The following is a 14596-nucleotide window of genomic DNA, read 5'->3' as shown; positions in this document are numbered from 1 at the left end:
TTCTCATGAGGTCAATAGGTCAAAAGGTCAACATCAAAATCGCCAATCTTCATCTGATTCACATGATATCTATATGGGTATATACCGCATATAAAACCGAAAAACACGGACGGATAGTGAACCCTCTCGAGGTGAAGCCTTGTTCAACACATATGAGTACATCTCTTAAATCTGCCCCTTTGCGGGTCTAGGGGGGTTGCCCCACAAAATAGGTATTTGCTTTGTTGTCAGAAACTACACACGCAATTTCGATGAAACATCACCACAACCTTCATCATCCGTGATGTACCAAATATTTTTTTTTTTGGGGGGGATACAAGATCGAGGCTCGTGCAAGAGCTAACATTAATGACAAAAAAATTAACGGGCACAAAAGACGAAATAAAGGGAGCGGGAGACAAGATGGGGAGAGAGGGGGAAGCACACACACACAACATTTGAGAGCAGGGACATCGGGAGATCTGTGGGAGGTAGAGGGCTTGGGGGGGGGGAGGCGTGAGAAGGGGTGGGGGTGGGAGAGGTATAAAACACATGGACACTGCTAGGACTTCCAGGAAAGAAGTCGGTATTTCAGAAAAGTGGATCTGCGGTGAATTAACGGGGGTAGAAAAGATCAAGGTTTTGGATGGGGGAAGATAAGAGATGGTGGTGAACAGCTGTTTTAAAGACCTGGAGGGATGAGTGGGATTGAAGAGAGCGAGGGAGTTTGTTCCAGAGGCGGGAGAAAAGAGGAATGAAAGAGTGAAGGTGACCAGAGAGCCTAGATTTTGTCAGTTTAACCATAAGAGGGTTGCTGGCAGATCTTGTGCGACCTGTAGGAGTACTTGGGGGACAGACCACAGCCAGGGCTGGGGGACGTAAGCCAGAGAGGTTTTGGGAGAAGACAGGCATTATAAAAATTGGGGTCTGATGAGGTATATGGGGTTGGGGAAGGAGGGGGGGGGGGGGGGAGGGCGTATTTTTTTGCTTGTTTGTTTAAAGTCTTATGATTATGTTAGTATGATTCTACATGTTGCCCTGTCTTCTAGCAACCATTAAAATTGGTTTAAAATACCTTCAGTCAGTGCAGTGTACTGTTTATTCTACCAGGTGAGCGCCAGGGGTATTGTCCCTATGTTTCAGTGTTCTGGTGCATTTCTTGTACTATCATACCCCATCAAGTTAATCTAAATTTTCTCCTGGTCTGGTAATGAACTTAGCCTTAAACTTAAGCTATGTCCCTTCATGTCCCTTCTATGGGGAAGTATCTATGTCCTATCTTCTATGCTATCTATGTCCCTTCATGATTAACTTGAACATTTCATATATACCAGCAATGATCATTGCACATGTCTCGTATGTCTCTTCCATCATTCAGCATCACTGCCATGCACCTCCTCCTGTTCACATGGCATTTCCTCATATCCATATCTGCATGTTTGGAAGGGTCGACAGTTCAAAGGTTAGGCCTGGATTGTAAGCACATTATGAAATTTAATTTAAGAGATGAAAAAGCAGAAACTTCAAAGCGCAATTTGAAGTGAAAAGTCAAACATCACTTTGGAGGCCCATTTATATGTACAGGTAAGGGGAGATTTGCGATGAGGATGTTCTTTTGCAATTTGTGATGAGAATGTTCCTTTTAGCTCACCTGCAACGAAGTTCAGGGGAGCTTGTGCGATGGCGCGTCGTCAGTCCAACAGTCCGTCAGTCTGGAAACACTTGCAACTTCTTCTCCGAAACCGCTGATGGGATTGTGACCAAATTTGGCACAAATGGTATTTGTTGTGTTGTGACTAAAGTTTGTTCACGGTATTAAAAAAAGATTGGGGTCTAAAGGGATCGAGGGGTGGGGGGGGGAGTCAAAGTGGATCCAAGTTTGCCCCCCCTCCTACCTTAAATAAATATTTGCTTTCTTCTCTGAAACTACACACACTATTTTGATGAAACTTGACCACAACCTTCACCACACATGCTGTACCAAAGTGTGTTCACGGCATTAAATAAAATCTGCCCCTTTGGGGGTCTACAGGGGGTCCCCCCCCCCCCCCCCAAAAATAGGTATTTGCTTTCTTCTCAGAAACTACACACAATATTTAGATTAAACCTGACCACAACCTTCACCACCCGTGATGTACCAAAGTGTGTTCAAGGCAGTAGAAAAATTGGGGTCTTAGGAGGTATATGGGGTTGCGGGACAGGGGGGAGTTGCCCCCCAAAAAAGGTATTTTTTTGTTTGTTTGTTTAAAGTCTTATGATTATGTTAGTATGATTCTACATGCTGCCCTGTCTTCTAGCAACCATTAAAATTGGTTTAAAATACCTTCAGTCAGTGCAGTGTACTGTTTATTCTACCAGGTGAGCGCCAGGGGTATTGCCCCTATGTTTTCAACAAGTAATGCGCAATCTCCACGGATCTGTAGGGTGGGTAATATGCTAGGTTGAACAGTAATTGCATATTGGATCACTGAATTGGTTCACCAATCAAAACCTAGAAGCACATGGTCTTTGAGGTCAAAAGATCAAAGGTTCAAAGGTCAAGATTGCATATATAATTTGATTATTATAAACTGATACGCCATTGGCAGGGTCTTCCATGAAAAGGTACGCCAACCGTAAGCTGGCCCATCTGAAAGAATTCCCTGTTGAAAGTTAAATATCTCATCTTGTCTTTCCCAAACATTATGCATGTGTTGTCATTATGCATTATACATCGCGTGCAGTTTGATTGGGGCTGGCACGAAAGCTCAAATGTATTGTACTCACATTTAAGTTGTCTTTTCTGGGTTCGATTCCCGTACCGACGATAGAAAAGCTATCATTCTGGTGTTTCATAAGCAGGGTTCGATGTCACATCAATTGGTGCACCATCTCCCGGGTGGACATTCATCTAGGGACCCAACTGTCAGCATGTGCTGCTGGAGCATGTTTAATATACTACGATGTATTTTATGAATAGTGTACAATTGTTATCAGCATCCTGGTCATATTGCTGCGCTTATCAAGCTCGGGGTTCATGTCAGATGCCTTCAAGTATGGGTCCCTGAGACACTCTCAGTCCACCAAATTGCCAGCAACTTATCAGGATGAGAAAGTGCATTGCTCATACGACTGTCACATTGTCCTTCAATAGACTTAACTACATAAGGGAAGATTATAGAGATATGTACACTTGACTCTGTGCTGTGTCGCCTGGGTTTGAAACTCGACCCAGCTATAAACTGCCATTCCTGGTATTTCACAGGCAGGACAATTCAGTGAGTGTGTGTGTGTGTGTGGTTTTCCCAGATAGATATTGATCTGAGGTGTCCCCTCTGCCAGCATTAATTTGTTTAGTTTATAGGTCCCAAGATGTCCTTTACCAAGAGTAGGTGAGCTAATGCCGGACCCCGGAATAAATTCCTTCCATAAGTACCACTAGGAAGACAATGCCAAAATGCCCAAGACCAAGGACACTACACCAATGGCGTTAAGAAGATGGTGGGACACTACACCTTGTCCATCAATCGGACAAGTGTAGGTCGTGCAATGTAGAAACAGAAAGTATGAGCCACCTCTTATCAGGATGTAAAATACTCATGTCAGAGCAGCCGTACACCCAAAGGCACAACAAAGTATGTCGAGTAATCCACTGGCACATCCACAGAAATTGCAAGATCCAAGTTCCAGAAAACTCGTGGAAACATGAACCAAAAGCAATCACTGCAAGCAAGGAAGTAATGCTCACGTATGACCTAATGATCCCATCGAGCGTGAACATATAAAACAAAGCATTGTGACCGGATATAATACTGAGGTACAAAATAGAAAAGAAGGCATTGCTAATTGCAGTGTAAGTCCTCAGCAACTTTTGCCTAAACAACGCAGAAATCAAGAAAATGACCAAATACCAAGCCCTCAAAAATGAAGTGAAAATATCCTGGAAGTTGAAGAGAGTGCCGAAATTGTACCAGTAATTATTGTAGCAAAGCGAATGATAAAAAGAGAACCTCATAGAGATCTTAAAAACCATCCCTGGGACTATTACAACACCGACAATGCGACAGGTGACGATTCTTAAAAGAGCCCTCAGAACGAAACTCTGAGAACAAGAAAACTTCACAAAGTGCTCCACGAATCATGATCCCTAACTAAAACAGAGGTGGATACTTCGAGACTTGGGAGGACTCCGCTCCACCTTTTGAAACACAAATTATGGAGATAACAACCAACGACACCACACACACACACACACACACACACACACACACACACACACACACACACACACACACACACACACTATAGACAACAGCCTACAGATCGCACACATAGACACACTTACACACACATAGTATACATTTCAGGTGTTTGTATAAATATATTTGCAGCATATTTGCATTTCCCCACCTAGTTACTTAGACTCCTCCACATCATGATCTCGTTTCCCTTGCCTGTGGGTGCTTGTTACATAACAGTTCTAATTGTACATTCCTGGTGGTATCATTGAATCATATTTCCTCGTAAAACAGGAGATATGCTTTCTTAGTGAACAGCATATTAATGCGTTTTTTACATTCAGCGTTTTTATCTTATTGCATATCTACGCATAAAGGAAAAGAGGTCTGCTCAGCCTGATTAGATCGAAATGATAATGGAAATTATATAATGGGAAACCTTTAACTTGTAGCTCTTCAGCTTGTGATAAAAACATAAATATATTACTCCTATAAACAAGTTTCATATTGGGAATGATGATGGAATGAATGGATGTTAAAACGCTTGGCTTATCCAGTGAATTGTAGCAAATCAATCATTTTCACTATCTGCCATGAGATGACATTTTCTTGGAATATTTTCCCACTTTATCGCACTTATGCTGATAGAACATTGTGGTACAATTCTTGGGAAAACGTCAGAACAAACAATTCAATTAAATCCAATGTCCTGGTTGCTTTTATGTCAACGACTCCTGATTCACAGATATTAGTTATTTGTTAAATGTGTTTTATATGCACACCTTTCACTCGACAATCAACCAGCAAATTAAGAATCTAAGTGATATTGTTTTGGGGGAAATGATAAATTGCTTGAATGGAATTCTGACATGAAGAGCATGTATCACACAAGGCTGTATTATACTCATACAAGCAAAGTTTATAATGTCCGATGTAGCTCGGCAAGGGAATATTTCCACGTCTTGTCAATGCTTGCAACGGAGAGAAGCTGTGAATAAGGGACGAAAAGATCTGTGAATCCTATAATAAAAACTAGAACGGCACTCTATTGAACTCGGAACCTCCACCTGGTTGGCCATATCACTCAATGGTGAAGAATCACTTAAAAATTCGACTAGCTGGATCCAGATCCGGATCCGGATCTTCACCAAAATTGAATCGATTCTTCATTGTCACACACACAACCGGTCCAACAAGGTTCGTCCAAATCCGTCCATAACTTTTTGAGATATCCTGCGATGTATAGTTTTGGCCCTATCTCCTAACGGTGAAGAATCACTTAAAAATTAATTAACTATCATATCCGAATCCATATTCAGATCTTCACCAAAATCGAATCGAATCATCTTTGTCAGACACCCAACTAGTCCACCAAGTTTCGTCCAACTCCATCCACAACTTTTTCAGATATCCTGCTATGTATCGTTTTCGGCCCTATCTCCCAATGGTGAAGAATCACTTTAAAAATTCTAGTACCCGGATCCGAATCCGGATCTTCACCAAAATCTAGTCATTTCGTCCTTGTCACATATCCAATGTCTCCACCAAATTTTACCCGAATCCGTCCCCAACGTTTTGAGATCTCTTGTTCACAGACAAACAGACAAACAGGGGTGAAAACATAGCCTCCATCCACCTTTGATGACAGAGGTAATAATAGAATCTTCTGCCGTTAAAAAGTAAAATTTTCATTTGCTCTTTAAAAAAAAAAATAGCATTGTGTTCAAGTTTCTCACACATTTTCTATTTTACAAAATACAATGCATTGTCAAATAATATATTTTTTCTTTCTAAAATGGTTCACTTGGTCTCCCTGCAAGGGTAGCGACAGTAGAGTGAGTGGATGGTTTTAGAATTGTTATGTTTGGTATCTGGAAGTTCTGGGGATGGGGGGATTACTAAGATGTTGGCACGATTGTGTATTCTTGATGATCTAATGGCCTCCTCGTGCATTTAATTTTCTTGTAATTTCCTTGTACTAGTTCCCAACGGGAGCTGCCGGAAGAGGCATTCCTCTTTGGGTATATAGATTACAGTAGATCTAGGCTCGCGCTTCAAGAACATTGCGGTGTGTTCAGTTACCAAGTTTCTTGTAGCGCACTCGCCAAGTGGTTTGAAACCGTTGATAAGGAACGGCAGGCTTGGCAAGCGCTAGCAAGCTGATTGGTAACTAAACACACCCCGGGTTTCTTCGATCCCTTTCAGTTTCATGTTAAACAGCAGTAGCGACTGTTTTAAAAAGACATGTTTGTGGTTTATAATATTTTTTTACTTCTGGTAGGGGCCGTTGCTCCCACGAAAACGGCATGATAAGATGTTGATACACATTAACGTACGACGTTTGTTCAAGGAGGAACGAACCCTTGAGGGGGAGGGATATTATTAGGATTAATATTGTTTTGTAATAATATTAACATTAAGATGTTATCTGTAGTTTTGTTATTTGAAGTATCCTAGGAAAAACGCCATGATAAAGCAAGCTTAACATGGATATACACCTTAACATGCATCCCCATTGACAGGGAAAACACCCCTTGGTGAAGAAAACCCCCTTGGGAGGGGGGGGGGGGATAAATGCCCTACAACGTTTATTGTATGACCCTTAGTCCTTCTGTCAAGTTTGGTTGAGATTGGATAAGTAACGAGCAAATGTATCACAGTCAAAAGTTGCCAAACAGACAGACAGACAGACAGACACCAAATTGCGTATTTTAGCATGATTTTAAAGGTAGGCTTTTACTTTAAAGTCTCGTATAAATTAATATTATTTCAGCCAAATTTTGATATATGCAATAATAGCTAAAATCACAGACATTGAGAAGTGAGCACAAAGATGTCCTCTAATTTGCACTCCCCATCAATAAATCTAACGACAGAATAACAGGGTAAAAAAAATAATCTGTATTCAAGCAGCACAAAATGTTTGGTTATGACAGATTTTGACCTTTGAACCTCATCAAATCAAAACTGCCCTGTTTGAAAACCTTATTGATCGAATTGGAAATCCGTCGTCTTCTCTCCAACGACCACATTTATTCCCACGTCAAATAAAAGAAGTGGACGGATTGGCTGGCCAGCCTGACGTTCGACTAAGTATTTAGAGCAGGAATTTGGCCATGGTGTCGACTACTTTTTGTAAATGACATGTTTGTGGGATTTTTAATGTCCGCCAGATAATGCCAGCAGACGGGGCGCCAGGTAACGTCCATCTGAGGAATGGCACACATTGATGAATCACCATACATGTGAAACACTGGAGAGAATATTTCAGAACAGGCGTGTATTTTTATTGCACGCCTCATCAGGAAATATAATGAAAAAAATAACAGGGTGAAAAATCTGTGTTCTTACAGCCATAAATTCTCATTCCTATGTTGTGGCAGATTTTGACATTTGACCTGTGTGTAATCAAAACTGCCCACTTATAAACTTTATAAATCAGACCTGAAAAGAAGTATGAAAGCAAGTACAGCACTATAAAATGTTGGTCAAAACAAACAGTATTCCTTAGGATGGTCACGTAAACTGGTAGCCACGTAGTCGCGATTATTGAACACACCAAACATTTTTACCCATCTCTTTACTGATGGCTTAAAGCAAAAGTCAACATGTTGTAAAGATTCTCCTCTATTTGTTCTCTATCATTTGCCCGAGGTCGTCTTCCATCTTCTGGGAAGTCAGCCTCACCCAAAATCACCATCAGCCAACCCTTCTGCTTACAGTGGTCTGCAAAGGTATTCAACCCCCCCCCCCCCCCCTTCATCTTCAAACAAGGACTTTTAAGATGCACCTCACTTGGTCAACCAAAAAGGTAAACATGAAGATCAAGGGGCTTTGCAAAGATGTCAGACAAAGTGGTGGAGAAGTGATTCGGGTCCGTGATCAGAATACAATTTTGCAGTTCAGGAGAGGGTTATAAGAAGATTTCAAAGTCACTCATTATCCCTTTGAGTATGGTGAAATCCATCATTAAGACGCGGAAGATATAATGCATAATAGCACTCAGATGGGCAAGAAGAAAACAGGTTTGGCATGTTATAGTTGGTTGCTTTATCGATCAGCTAGCCAGTCCTCATTTATTCAATTAAAGGTTGTAGAACTCAAAATGAGTTCATGTGATTTTTCCACAAATCGCAAATCTAAACGATATATATATATATATATATATATATATATATATATTATATATATATATATATACTGTATATATATATATATATATATATATATATATATATATATATATATATATATATATATATATATACTGTATATATATATATATATATATATATATACTGTATATATATATATATATATATATATATACTGTATATATATATATATATATATATATACTGTATATATATATATATATATATATATATACTGTATATATATATATATATATATATATATATATATATATACTGTATATATATATATATATATATATATATATATATATATATATACTGTATATATATATATATATATATATATACTGTATATATATATATATATATATATATATATACTGTATATATATATATATATATATATATATATATATACTGTATATATATATATATATATATATATATATATATATATATATACTGTATATATATATATATATATATATATATATATATATATATATATATATATATACATATATATTGTAACGAATGTGGAAACGTTACAATGTGAACGTTACAAAAGTACGGTAACACCCTGTTAATGTAAATAATGGTCGCAGTCGGCCTCCTAGTTAATTCCATGAAACTTACACGCAGGTCACGATATATCTTTTAAATAGTGTATTTCCTTATTCCATGTAGGCTAAATATGTGTTTCCCACTAGATTGACTTTGCATTGTATCAAACAAAATAAGCGTAGGCCCTTCCAATTTCCCCAAAACCTCCCTTCCAATTGCCTTCCGCATTTTGGGCGGTTTTCTTCAACCACCATTGGCCACGAGGTAGGGTTGGGGAAGAAAGGCGTGTCTCCACCTCGTCATAAGGGGGGAGGAGTGAGCCAGCCCTAACAGCCAATCAGCACCGCGGTGAGCGACCCGGTAGGCGTGCCCTCGGAGCCGGCGGCTTGATTTCGCCCGAGGTGATAAAAGCGACTGTAAGGGACTGCTTTACCAGAGGCCTTGGGAGATGACCTGGGAGGAGCAAAGAGGCGGCACCAAGAGGAGCGGTGAGATGCGAAACGCTCCAAGCCAAAGAGGAGAGGTACTCGGCAAGGAAACCAGCTTTGGAGAGACGCGCTGAAAGGAGGGAGACGGCTCCACCACAAGAAGAGGAGCAGGTGTGCCGAACCAGCGCGTGACGTCTACCGCAGCGGATACACGACGGAGGGTTTCCCGCCAAAACCGCGAGGAATTGCGAGCTGCTGCCTCCTGACTTTGCCTCCCTCTCAAGCAATCCACCTCGAGCCCTACCTGCCTGCAATATCCCCTGTGTAAGTGTGAACGTCCTGTCCTGCTCGTTGTCTTGGGGCTAAGTAAAAATGAATAGTGTAAGTTAACGATTCGCTGTGTTACTGCTTCTTCCATCCATTGCTTGTGTGTGTATAATAAATCTGTTCTTCCTCCGTATTCTTCTTCTTCTTCTTTTTCATTCTCTTTCGGTCGCTTTAGAGGTTTCCCGATTGAATATCTGTGGGGTGATCTGGTCAACGTCGGGTGGAATCGGGTTCTAATCGGGGAGTAACTGTTCGGACGCGGTTAAATACACCACCGCTCGGTCAATATAACATCTAAAGCCGCGTCTGTAACAATATATATATATATATATATATATATATACTGTATATATATATATATATATATATATATATATATATATATATATATATATATATATATATATATATATATATATATATATGAATATATATATATATATATATCTATATATATATATATATATATATATATATATATATATATATATATATATATATATACAGTGAAACCTTGACTTACGAGTTTAATTCGTTCTGTGACCGAGCTCGTAACTCAATTTGCTCGTTTCTCAAATTAAATTTTCCCATTAAAAAGCATTGAAATGCTATTAATCCGTTCCAGCCCGCCAAAAACCACACCAATTTTTTTTTAAATATACAGTATATATATAAATACCTCGCGCTTTATATTTCACCTGTATGCAGCATACAAGTTGGCAGGATGGCCTGGACTGGAGGTACGCACACTTGACTAAACTGTCCAGCCTGGGTTTGAATCCCGACCCAGCTATAACCTGTCATGTCGGTGTTTCACAGGCAGGGTGATTCATCAATGTGTGTACCGCTAAACTGGGTGCCCCGTTTGCGTCCCATTAGTTGTTGGATGTTAAGGATCTCACCGTGTCTTCCACAAAGAGAAGGCGAGCTATCGCCGGCACTCTGAACAAGTTGTGGCCTGGCATGCTCTTCTCCTCTGCCGTTATATACGTCCTCCTCGGCATCTTTTTCCAGAAGAGCCCTGTCTCGTCACAGTTGAAGATTTGCTGGGGGATGTATCGTTCGGCTTCTATCAGTTCGGCAAAAGTTATAATAAAATCTTCAGCTGCCTTCACATCCGAGCTTGCTGCCTCACCATGCCTGACGACGGAGTGAATGCCGGTCCTCTTCTTAAAATTATCAAACCATCCCCGACTGCCTTGGAATGACTCTTCCGATGCCTCATCCGTTGATGTTCCCGCCGTCTGCTGCACCAAATCCCCGTAAATGTCTCGTGCCTTCTCACAGATGATGCTCTCGGTCACGGTATCTCCTGCGAGCTGCTTCTCCGTCAACCACACAAACAACAACTTCTCCATCTCTTCATGGATAGAGGTCCGGAGCTTTGAAATAATCGTAACGCCCTTGGCTGGCGTTATAGCCTTTATCGACTCCTTCTGCTTCAAAATCGTACATATCGTAGAAGTACTACGATCGTACTGCCTCGCCAAGTCGACAACACGCACACCTCGCTCATGTTTTTCGACGATTGCGTGTTTTATATCCAAGCACATCATCCTCTTCTTCTTCTCAGTACTGCCCTTGGCACTCAATTTCTTAGGACCCATGGTTAAAATAAGAAATTTTCCAAAATAACCAAAATGCGAAAACAAAGCAGCAGCGATATACGGCAGAGATGCTTGCACGGCAAGATAACCACGTGACCGGAACCCACCTGGTGGCGGGTGGCGTAAGCTCGTAACTCAGATCTCGGCTCGCATCTCAAAGCAAAAAACCGCCCGAGCGACGGCTCGTATCTCGGAAAACTCGTAAGTTGGTGCACTCGTAAGTCAAGGTTTCACTGTATATATATACTGTATATATATATATATATATATATATATATATATATATATATATATATATATATATATATATATATATATACAGACTTGGCATTTAATATGGAATTTTTTTTTTGTGGGGTGAACTTACTTTTCAAGATGTCTTAGAACCAAAAGTTCATTGGAATTATGTTGAAATTATTCTAGATTTTGTTAATGTGACCTTTAAAAGAAACAAAAACCACATTTGACATTTCGAAACAAATAAATTGATCCTTGAAAGTGATGGAAACTGATATTGAACTCAATTCTTGGGCAGTACTGTGTTAAACTTCTGTACGTTTTCCAGAAGTATCTCTTTATTTTGCACATTAGCCAAAAAAATTTTAAACAAAAGTTTAATTACGACTTGGATTACGGACAGTAAAATTACAGTTCAGTACTTCGTGTAACCCCCACGAGCATTTAGGAGAGCACGTACACGTTGAGGCATGCTGTTCACGAGATTTGCCAAGGTTTGGACAGGAATCGCTTGCCATGCAGTGACATTAGCCTGCTGCAATTCACGCACAGAGGTCGGCTGCTGGTCCAAGTGGTCGATTTGACGTGTTAATTCTGCCCACAAGTTCTCTATCGGATTCATATCCGGGGACATGGCAGGCCACTCCATATGCTCTACACCACGGTCAGCAAGAAATTGTTGGATCATGCGAGCACGATGAGGCCGTGCATTGTCATCTTGGAAGACAAAGTTTCCTCGAAAGGCTGCACGAGCAAATGGAAGCAATGTTTCTTCCAGAATGGCCCTGTACTTGAACTGGTTCAGGTTTCCATTCAGAACAACCAGGTCAGTTTTGCTCCCTGCATGAAACGCAGCCCAAACGATCACCCCCACCACCTCCAGCTTGGACTCTTGGCACTATACAATCTTTGTTGTAGGCTTCATGCACTTGTGTGCGCACTCGGACGTGGCCATCTTGACGATAGACCAGAAATCCAGACTCGTCACTGAAGATCATGTGATTCCAGTGTCCTGGCTGCCATTGACGGTGCTCTCTGGCCCACTGCAATCGGCGCTGGTGGTGTTGTCTGTTCAGGCGTGGCTTTTTCAGGGGACGCCTGGCACGATAGCCTGCTTGAACCAGTCGTTGGTTGACTAGCCTTCTGGATACAGGCACATTTGTCAGTTGCTGTCACTCAGCCCTAAGCCGATTAGCTGACTTGGTACGGCCATTGCGGACTAACCGGTGCAGCTGGCGATCATCCCTCCTTGTGGTTCTGTGGGGACGTCCTGACCTCGGTATTGGAGTAGGGACACCCCTCTGAGCATTTCGTTTCAGGATCTTTGACACCTGACCTTGAGTGATGCCATACTGCCGAACAATAGCACGCTGTTTCATGCCGTAATTTCGTAAAGCCACCACTCCATGACAAACAGCATTGTCGAGTTGACGGACCATCTCCAGAGGAAGCGGCAATAACTTTTGGAGATGTGCAGCAGTTGTTTTCCACTTATACAGAACGCAACAACCCTTGTATACCCGACTGTGAAGCCAATCATCAAATGCACCTGTCCGTACATTTTGCCATGCCACCTGTGATATAATCCTGTTGTTGACTTCTTGCTGCGACAGACAATTAGTGACATGGTTCTTTTAACAAATAAATCACCAAAGTGTAAAAGAAACTCACCAGATTGATATACTTAGTTAAGAAAGTAAACCCAAGTCAAAAAAAAAAAAATTCCATATTAAATGCCAAGTCTGTATATACATATATGGAGGCAGAGTGCCAGGAGAAGGGTTGGCGAGTTTCGTGTCAGCCATTTGAGGTGGGGTGTAGATGGTACATTGGCAGTTCCTTTTCTGTATTTATTGCTCGGGTTGGAGTGTGTGGGACAGAAAGGAGGAGGATGTGTGACAAGTTGGCCCAGGTTGCCTTGAAAGGCTCATTTTGGAGATGGAGGAAGTTTATGGAGGCACGTCGAACAGTGTAGGTTGGTTGTGTGTGTGTGTTTTCTTTTTTTTCTTTTTTGTTACTATTATTATTTCTTATTTTGTGTATATGAGTGAGTGAGTGGGTGAGGGTGTGTGTTTTTGCATGAATGAATTTTTGCATGAGTGCGTGTTTTTGTATGTTGAGTGGTGTATGTTCTTAGGGTAGGTGGTTGGTTGGTGTTCTGTGTGTATGTGTGTGTATATGTGGTATGAATGATCTGGTGTGTTTTGTTGGTGAGTGGTGAAGGGTATAAAGGTGAGTATTTGAGTGGTCCACCATGTTTGTTTGGTGTTGTGGATTCTGGATGTGGAGGTGTTGTAGTCTGCGTTCGCACTGGCTGGGGTGGGGATATGTACGCATCCAGGTGTAGTTGCTGCATGTGGATGTGTACAGTCATGTGAAAAGGTAAGTACACCCCATGGAAAGTTTTGACTTTTTCAACATATTTCAACATACAGCTATTTGATCTTCATTTCAACAATATTGATAGATAAAGGTGATATAATATAACAAATATCATGAAACATTTCCATTTTGTAGTCCATTGTATAATTTAAATAAACATAAATGCAAATTTCGCATGTGGAAAAAGTAAGTACACCCTTGGCTCTAATAGGTGGTATTGCCCCCTTTGGCAGAAATAACCTCAAGTAGGCATTTCTTATAACTGTCTACCAGTCTCTGACATCAACTGGGAGAAATTTTGCCCACTCCGCCATGCAGAATTCTTTCAGCTGTGTGATGTTTGGGGGGTTTCTTGCATGCACAGCTCGTTTCAAATCCCCCCACAACATCTCGATGGGATTTACATCCGGGCTTTGACTTGGCCATTCCAGAACCCTCCATTTATTTCTTTTCAGCCATTCCTTGGTGGATTTACTGGTATGTTGAGGGTCATTGTCATGTTGCAAGGTCCACCTTCGGTTGAGCTTCAACTTCTCCGACAGATGGCCTCACATTATCCTCAAGCACCCTCTGGTACAATGAAAAATTCATAGTGGATTCTATGATGGTGAGCTGCCCAGGCCCTGATGCAGCAAAGCTTCCCCAAACCATAATACTTCCACCACCATGCTTTATAGTTGGTATCAGGTTCTTGTGGT

The sequence above is a fragment of the Myxine glutinosa genome, chromosome 7 (assembly GCF_964187855.1).
Source record: "Myxine glutinosa chromosome 7, kmMyxGlut1.1, whole genome shotgun sequence".
NCBI classification, from domain to species: Eukaryota; Metazoa; Chordata; class Myxini; order Myxiniformes; family Myxinidae; genus Myxine; species Myxine glutinosa.
This window is presented reverse-complemented; position numbering follows the sequence as displayed.